Source organism: Choristoneura fumiferana, chromosome 26, assembly GCF_025370935.1.
Source record: "Choristoneura fumiferana chromosome 26, NRCan_CFum_1, whole genome shotgun sequence".
Lineage (NCBI taxonomy): Eukaryota > Metazoa > Arthropoda > Insecta > Lepidoptera > Tortricidae > Choristoneura > Choristoneura fumiferana.
Window position 1 is genome coordinate 3,870,157 of NC_133497.1, and position 9,785 is coordinate 3,879,941.

General features: G+C 35.4%; 2 protein-coding genes across 2 annotated transcripts in view; both read left to right on the forward strand.

The window, feature by feature from the left end:
• LOC141442620 (coagulation factor IX-like) overlaps positions 1-9,785 on the forward strand; it is a 69,212-nt gene that overhangs the window by 55,831 nt on the left and 3,596 nt on the right. The gene's annotated exons all lie outside the window — the stretch shown is intronic.
• LOC141442625 (uncharacterized) overlaps positions 1-9,785 on the forward strand; it is a 55,999-nt gene that overhangs the window by 4,506 nt on the left and 41,708 nt on the right. Inside the window, exon 2 of the mRNA XM_074107649.1 lies at positions 6,480-6,614. The gene's annotated coding sequence lies outside the window, so the exon portion shown is untranslated. The remainder of the gene's footprint in view (positions 1-6,479; positions 6,615-9,785) is intronic.

Sequence of the window (9,785 nt, forward strand, 5' to 3'; positions counted from 1 at the left end):
CGACCGGGACGATATTACGTTTCTCCTGCCCTCGTTGTCGAACCAACGATCACCAATTAGAAACTTGTACCAGTAAAAAGATAGTATGTTTTCGCTGTGGCAAAGAAAATGTCACATACTCAAAATGTAATAATTGTCATAAACATTCAAAAAAAGCATATTGGAGAAAATTAATTTATCAAAAACATCAGGAATGGAATCTATGGCTAAATACAATTACAATATTCATGTCATCATATAAAACTACATCAATTTTATTCAACAAGAATTCTAATGACGAAAGACCATACTTAAACGTTAAGTCCAACAACTTAACATTATGTGGCCTTTTAGATAGTGGTAGTGCCATAACCATTTTAGGAAATAATTCACACGAAATACTGTTATCTCATGGCTATAAGCTTAACCATAAACAAACGATCACAGGATCTGTCGCTAATGGCCAAACGATACGATCCATTGGTACCATAGAACTGCCTATACTCTTTAAATAGAAAGTTGCAATCATAACTGCACACGTCAAACCTTCCGTAAAACAATCTCTTATCCTCGGCATAGATTTCTGGAAAATGTTTAATTTAGCACCTGACATTCTTCATACATTAACATCATTTACGAATCAACATATCGACACGTTTGTCGTTAATGCTCCTTCTGATCATATCAGTCATTATGATAAGCTTACCGATACTCAACGTCTAATATCAGATATCATTATCCAACGGTATAAATTATTTCAACAGAATCCAAACCCGGGTAGGACTCATCTCGTAGAACACCACATCGATACCGGTGATCATCCACCCATCAGACAGCGATGCTATAGACTTTCACCGGAAAAACAAAAGGCCCTATGTCATGAAGTCGACGAAATGCTAAAACTAAACGTCATCGAACCCTGTGAAAGTCCATGGTTAAATCCAGTCATTATCACCCCCAAGAAGGACCAAACGTGGCGTTTTTGCATCGATAGCAGAAAATTAAATTCAATCACACGCAAAGATGCTTATAAACTTCCCTTTATCTCAGATATCCTTGATAAGTTAAAAAATGCTAAATATCTCTCCTCCATTGATATTGCCAAAGCTTTTTGAGAAATTCCTTTACGCCCGTCAGATAGACCCAAGACTGCTTTTCACGTGTCAGGCCGTGGAATGTTCATGTTCCGCGTAATGCCATTTGGTCTTTCAAATGCACCTGCTACACAGCAACGTTTCATGGATACATTATTTCCATCAGAGAATCTAGATAATTCAGTATTCACTTATTTAGATGACATAATTATCATCAGTAATACATTTGAAGAACATATAGCATTACTAAATAAGGTCCAACAGAAACTAGCGCAAGCTAACATAACAGTAAATTTCCCTAAATGCTCATTCTTCAAAAAAGAACTCAAATATTTAGGTTACATAGTCAATGAGTCAGGACTCCAAACTGATCCAAGTAAAGTCCGAGCGATTCTCGATATACCCGCCCCCAACAATCCTCGTGAAGTTAAGAGATTTTTAGGTACAGCAAGCTGGTATAGACGATTTATTCCAGATTTCAGCACTAAGGTTGCGCCTCTTACCAAACTAACTTCTACTTCCAAAAAGGCCCCACCTTTCAAATGGACCTCTGAAGCAGACAATGCCTTCAGAAACATTAAAGAAGCCCTAGTCTCAACTCCTATTCTCGCTTGTCCAGATTTTACAAACCCCTTCGCAGTCCACTGTGATGCTTCCAGCTTCGGTATTGGCTCAATGCTCACTCAAGAAGTTGACGGAATAGAAAAACCCATAGCCTATATGAGTAAATCCCTCACAGGTCCCCAGAAAAATTACTCTATCACAGAAAGAGAATTGTTAAGCGTCATCTTATCCTTAGAACATTGGCGTTGCTACCTTGACAACGGCCTCAAATTCACTATTTATACAGATCACTCTGCACTCCAATGGTTCTTACATCTAGATAATCCTACAGGACGTTTAGCTCGCTGGAGTATTCGCCTTTCCACCTTTAACTTCGAAATAAAACATAAACGTGGCAAAGACCACTTGGTTCCAGATGCTTTATCACGCTCAGTCCCTATAAGTATCATAAACTACAATAGTTCAGATACAAATGACGATTGGTATAACAATATTTATTCTAAATGTAGCATTAACCCTAACACTACCCCCAATTACATCATCAATAATGATAAATTATATAGATTCGAACAAACTACTTCATTACTCCATTCTGAATATAATTGGAAAGAAGTAGTTCCACTTGAATATAGAACACCAATCATCGCCGAAAATCACTCCACCCCCACTTGTGCACACTTTGGTATATTTAAAACATACCAAAGAATAAAGATGAAATATTTCTGGCCAGGGGGGCCTACCATGATCTTTTCATAAACGATCCAAACGCAGAGCAGTTCAATTTAGGCACCTAAACTGAATCGTCGAAATTGGTACCACGACGTTCATTTCTCAGAGCTGAGTCTCAATGGTTTACAAGTGAATGAAAGACCGATATTGTCTCTGGTCCGAAACTGAAACGTTAAGTCGCGAAAGGGATACCGCTATATGCAAACCAAATATTGTATACTAAAACCTCTTTATTTTGAAAAACCATAACTCTATGTCATTCCGTGTTCTTAGCAACCGTTGTGTTGATTACAAATAATTTTTTTACGCTGTCACTAATCCACGAGTCTCTTTTCTCACTGAAAAATTAGTTTTATGAATGAGGAGTTAAGAAGCACAATGTCGTGAGTACCTATGAAAAGTTATAAAACTTGAATAAAAGTTTAAAAGTTCTTGAAATTCATTAGTTGAAAAAAAAGCGATCCAAAAGAATTGACAGAATGAGTAACTTATACTGAATCGCTAAATTTGACACTGAAGCGATTCAATTCCCACTCAAGTTAAGCGTCATGGTACGAAAACCGCTTGAAGTGAGTGAATGAAAATGTCTGTATCGCTGTCGCTGAACCGTGCTTGAACTGAATCGCAAAAGTAACGTCCTGGTACGAAATAGCGATGCAGCTCAGTTTAGAGCCTAAACTGAATCGTATTAAGGGAGCCTGGTAGGCCCCCAGGAATGTACAAAGACATTTCAAACTTTATTTCAAAATGCGAAACTTGTTTAGCCTACAAACATCAAAATCAAGTAAAATTCGGACTCATGGGTAAACCTAAAGTGTGCTCACGTCCATTCCAGTGCATCTCTATCGATTTAATAGGACCACTACCCACAACATACAAACATAATAAATATATCTTCGTTATAACATGCTGTTTTTCCAAATACTGCCTTATTTTTCCAATTAAACGAGCTACCACTTCCGTAATTGTACATATACTAGAACACTTAGTCTTTCTCTCCTACGGAGTCCCAGAAACTGTTATTCTAGACAATGCTGCTCAATTCACAAGCCAGGAAATTACTGATTTATTCCAAGCCTATCAAGTACCTAAGGTTCATTATACACCACGGTACTGTCCACAAGTAAATTTAGTCGAAAGGTTCAATAAATCAATAATTACCGCTATATCCTCATTTGTTGAAAACGACCACAGAACTTGGGACGTAAACATCCACAAGATTCAATTCGCCATAAATACAGCCGTAAATGAGGTAACCAAATACACGCCAGCTTTCTTAGTCTTTGGTCGTTAATTGGTCACATGTGGGTCGGTATACAATAACACTGATCTCACAAATGACATTATCTTCGCGCCAAGAAACGAACTTGCCGAGAATTTGGGACACCTTCACTCTATTTTCTCAGAAGTTCAGGCCAGGTTGTGGAAAGCACATCAAATAAACTCAACATCATATAATAAACATCATCAACATATAGAATTCAATGTCGGTGATATTGTCTGGAAACATAACTATACCATCAGCAACGCAGGTAAATATCACTTGGCCAAACTCGCTCCTAAATTTATTAAATGCAAGGTTACCCAAAAAATATCACCACTAGTTTATGAATTAACGGACATGTCTAACAAACCACTGGGACGATGGCACGTTAGAGACCTAAAGCCGATTCCCAAAACTAAAAATTAAAATGAAGAGTTCATTCACATTTGGCAATATTTTTTCCCATAAAAATCATTATTACTTTTATCCTAGCATTACTTTAAAAAAAAACTTACCTATGTATATACTGTATATAATTTATCCATACACCTTTTCTCATTTCATTACTCTTTTCGATTCTTCATTAATAAAATACATTGTTGACCTAGTCTAATCAATATTACTTTACCTTTGATAAATACACAGGATAATTACCAAGTCATAGTAGTTCCGATGGAACAGTTTGACACCAAGTACGTCAACTGATATCTAAGAACTATGTTGAGCCATACTTGGATTCAATTATTTATTGTTATCCATGTCTTATTATTAAACTACGTTTAAGATGTATTTGAATTAATTTTTCTTGCATATATACGTGCATACATACTTTAAGTGCATGAGTTCGAGTATGCAATACTCATATTTTACTCTAGTAAGGTTCATCTTAAACACATCAGCGGGTGGTTACTGTAAAAAGCCTTAATACCATTCGAGAACGATTTGACGAGTATGCCATTAAATATCAATGGATACTCCTACACAAGATATTTTGGTTAATTACTTACAATACTAACCAAAATTATGAATGATAGATGAATGAATGAATGCAGAGTGTTTCCTCGAATCGTTTCTCTTGTAAGATACACATATTGTAAATTATCATTACGCACTCTCTAAATTACAATCATTCACATCACTCATTTTAATTACCTTAACTATACTCTTTTTAACACAACGAAAAAATCCCATCAGGACTTAACATCCCTCAGGATTTTTTCTTCCAGGGCAGGCCGGGTATTGTAACGAGGTGTCATACAGCTCGTTTCATCCTAACTCTTTGTCCTAACTGTCTGGTTTAGCACATATTCGAAAAAATAACATTTAAATTCAAATTTCCTTTTCTAAATTCCACACCTGTTCAATTTACGTCAAGTAGCCATTCTATTCAGAGCCTCCGAGCTGAACACTTACCTTCCTTTATCCTAGATCCTATAAATCTCTTTAAACTCCATAATAAGCTCATAATTTACTACTCCTATACGAAGGAAGGTTTTATAATTGTACAGTGCATTTTGTGAAGTTTCATAAGATCATTAGATTGTAATACTGCTGGACTTCAGTGCCATTGATTTATATAAATGAAGAACTGGGCACGGAAACGTAAGTTGATTAACTATGTACTTATTTTTATAATTGTTGATGCAGTGTCAAAGCATACCTTTTAGATACTTAAGACCGCGTCTGTTTGTCCGCAGGTGCCCTTTTATTATTATCCTAAATAAATATCACTGTCTGCCCTATTCCTGTCTTCTTCCTTCATCCGAACAACTTCCCCGGACACCACCCCGTGACAAAATTACAGCTTTATAGCATTGATAGTCCCTGAGCAAAGCCGCGGACGGATGGACAGACAGACAGACATGGCGAAACTATAAGGGTTCCGTTTTTGCCATTTTGGCTATGGAACCTTAAAAATGAGTATAATATTGTTTTTCAATATAAACAAAACGTTGTGGTAAAGGTGATAAAAAGTCAGATAATCTTTGTTGTTGGATCCAATAGAAAGTTTCGATGTACTTAGTTACAAAATTACGTTTTTTTTTTTCTCACAAGATTTCGTGACATTTTCCTGACCAGTTTATGTTTTATGGTCTCGTTCTTAGTGTTAATAATTTCTTGATAATACTTATATCTTGTCAATTTCATGACGGGACAACTTATTGAGAAATACCTACTCAATCATATTACCTATGCATTAGGTACATCTTTAAACCTAGTTATAATTACAAATATCTAAATTTCTTCTTTTAGAGACTACCACATTTCTTACTCAACAAATAAACTTGTTAGATCACCTGGCAGGTAGAATGTCCCACAAAAATGATCAGTCTTTTTTAAAATCTTATTTTTAGTTTACATATAAAAATTGCATATTGCCTCAAAAACATATTGAGGAAAAAAAATATTTTTATAATTTAGGGACTGATTTAGCCCCGCTATAACCAGCCAGGTCTATAGTTCTGCGTCGGGGTATAATAGGAGAGGTATGGGACAAGTTTTCAGCTTACCTCAAATACCTACCCAAAAATTGGTGCCAGCTCTCGGACTAGAGCTGGCGCGCGCGGCGCTCTGTACTAAGTAAAGGTATCTAGCGTCTCGAGTAGCCGCCCCAGTCGAAAACAAAAGCAGTACCACTACCATGAGTTTACAGTGACCGTACTCGATAGCGACGGCGTAAATTATTTGTAGAGGCGCTGTACAATTCTCCATACAAATAATTTACGCCGTCGCTATCGAGTACGGTCATTGTAAACTCATGGTAATGGTACAGACAAATTCAGAATGTTTCTTAATTTATGTTAGTTTTCGATGTTTGGAAAGTTAACTGACCAAGATTCCTTTTTCAGGTATATGCTTTGCATACCAACTCGGAACTGTGCAAGCTACTGGTCCTTCAAGTAATTACAGTAATGTCGAGTCCAACTCAACGCTGGGTGGTCACAGTGGGAATATGGAACACGACCACGCCAATCAAGCAAACGGTCAGTACTTATAATACTGTAGAGAGACCGAGGAGAGATCTGACAGAGGATCAAGACTCGAACAATCAAACGCGTGCTGTTGCGAGGTGTACGTATTATAATGTATAAATTAAAAATAAATATCGGTTGAAATACATACAGTTGAAATACCGAAAATTTAAAAATATAATGCATCAAAATATATACAGTTATTTGACATAAGTTCTAAACGCATAAGCTTGAAATGCATAGTGGTCAAAATATATAATAGCTACAATGCATAATGGTTCTTAGGGGTTATCCATAAAGTACGTCACACATTAGGGGGGGGGGGGGGTCAAGCGGTTTGGGACACAGGAACAAAATAAAAATTTCATAGCAATACGTGTGGCAAGGGGAGGGGGGTTCTAAAAGGGTCAAAACTAGTGTGGCGTACTTTATGGATGGCCCCTTAGTCATATTGCACAAAATGCATAATATGATGATAATGTATACGTTTAAAATACATAAAATTATAAAGAATAAATAGTTAAATGAAATATCAATTAAAATCCATACAGTACGTTTTCTATAATGGTTGAAACACATAATCGATACAGAAATTTCACAAAGAAAAATGCTTGCATTAAAATACGGGAGTGTAATGTTTGTCATAACGATTTGCGAATTTTCATTTCTCATAACATAAATATCAGAATTTCAATCCGTCGAAATATTGAGAACGTATAAAACAATATGCATATAAACAAATTGCCGAAATTCTCAAATCATATTATTCAATTTGCATAATTGTCTTATGCACATTAAACTACTGTATAATAATTATACCTGGCAAAAATCCAAATTTTCACCTCATGACAGCGAGAAAAATAGTAGGTAGATGGAAGAAAATAAATTGAACACTCTTATAAATCAGTTTCAGGATGCTAGCTAGCTTATGCCAGTGGCTTTTTCTAAATCGCAGAATTCTCATCCCATGGAAATATCTCAAAATACATCCAAGTTCTTGTCTTCATAAAAATACATGTCCATTAAATTGTATAACAACCAGCCGCATGACATAAGGCTGGGGGAATAGTTTTAAGAATAAGTTGAGAGTTGGCTTCTCGACATGTTTTTATACGTTAGAGTTATTTTGTGAACTTATGAATTTATTATTTTGATTATTTATATGATTTTTTGATCTATTTTAATTTGATATTTGACATAGGAAATTTGTAATTGTATAAAATAATTATACGCCTCTCAACAGAATATTTGCACCGCCTGCATGCACTGAATACACTGAAATAAAAAATACAATGTAAGACCTCCTGTACTGTATTCTGGCAAATAAATACTTTTGACTTTTGACTTTGACTTTAAAAAGAGGGAATTCCGAAGTCCAAGTTCAGCTTTCTAGATCCAGGGTTTAGTTGGACATTGATAAGTGGGTTAGACAGTACTTTTTACATTTCATTATGCAAGTAGCTAAACCTACTTAAAGTTAAAATAATTATTACTAGAATTCGTAATATTGACAGTGTGAACTTTTTCCTCCCGGTAAGTGGGGTAGGTGCGTTCTAAATTTGACCATACCTACGCTCCCGCCTTAGCCTTCGATGTTAGGTTTTTTTATAGCAGCCAGGATAACTGCCACTAAGAATGTAGGTTGGATAAGGTCAAAAAACCGAAAAAAAAATTTAATGACCCACCGTTGAACAAAGATTCATTTTCAGATTTCATTTTTGTGTTTTAAATAAGTGAATACTATCTTCTGACATTACAAATTAATCGACATTTACAAAGCACACTGCACCAGCAATCATACTGCAATACGAGTATTAGACTCAATTCAATTTTTGGGATAATAATGGCCCCATCGATCCATGCGATGATTCCGCCAATGTCGTGGTTAGATAAGACACGGCCGAAAGACTTTAGTCTTGTTGTTCGGTAATACTGAAAGTTTCGGTGGGGTATTAGCCAGAACCCATCTACAACAGACACAAACAAAATGCCTTCAATGGGGCGATAAGGGTAAGGGGGAACAAGGATTTACATTATTTTCTACTTAAGTTTTATGTTATTTTTAGTCAGTATCAGAGTCATTCCACCTCATTCGATCGACAAAAGAATGTATCTACCCACTTACTGACTATCAATCATGTCTACCCTCTCTCAAAAATATAAATTGTGAACTTATACATTAGTACGATGAAAATAGACTGGAGATGATGAATATGGGCATTTATATGTATGTATTTTGACCATTATGAAAAACGTACAATACAATACAATAATTCTTAATTGCACTCCAATACAGTAAGCAGTACAGAAAACACAAGTATATACATAGAGATACTTACTACTTTAAGTACTTACTTTAAATATTTTAATTGTTATTTCTTTCAACAAAACGGGGAAAATTTATTTAAGAATATAAACTTATAGAAAATACAATCATATACCTAAGAGCTAAATACTACTAAATAATAAATCTACTAGCTAACTTAAATAATATTTTTATATTATAAAAAAAGACCGCCTCGAATCTTCTTTCAACTGTTATATATTCAGATTGTATATATTTTGAACATACAGGGTGTCCCCAGAAGTACCACGTCACAGTGACACCAGAGGTAGGCCAGCTCAAGAGGAACTAACCAACCTAACATGATCCCAGTAAAAGTTGCACGGTTTTCGAGTTATTACCGAAATAAAGATTTTTGGGGATACTCCCTTTGTCTTGACATTTTTAGTACAGCATCGACTTGAAAGCTCTTAATAACAGTTTTTTATGTGTATCAAATGGTGAATAGTTACTTCAGAAGTGAAATGTGTTATTTGTCAGTAACTACCGTAAAATGCTGAAACAAACTTCATTAATCTTGATTTAAGTTGTCTCAAAAACATGAATTTCAACTTTATCCATCTGCCATGAAAAAAAATACTAGAAACGAAACAAATAAATAACGTCAATAAATTAGGCATGTTATGCAGATTCAGAAATGGTATAAACACATGTATCTTTTGCAATAACATTAGGCATTTTCATATTAGCGAAGCCCTATCGAACCAACTTAAAACTGGAACTCGAAAGCAGTCTCTACTAAGTGGTACAAAAATGCTGTGTACAGCGATGGCTGATACAATTATTTTGCCAAATGCACGAAGGCTAAAATTTGATGTTTGTCTCCTTTTCAAGCTAGG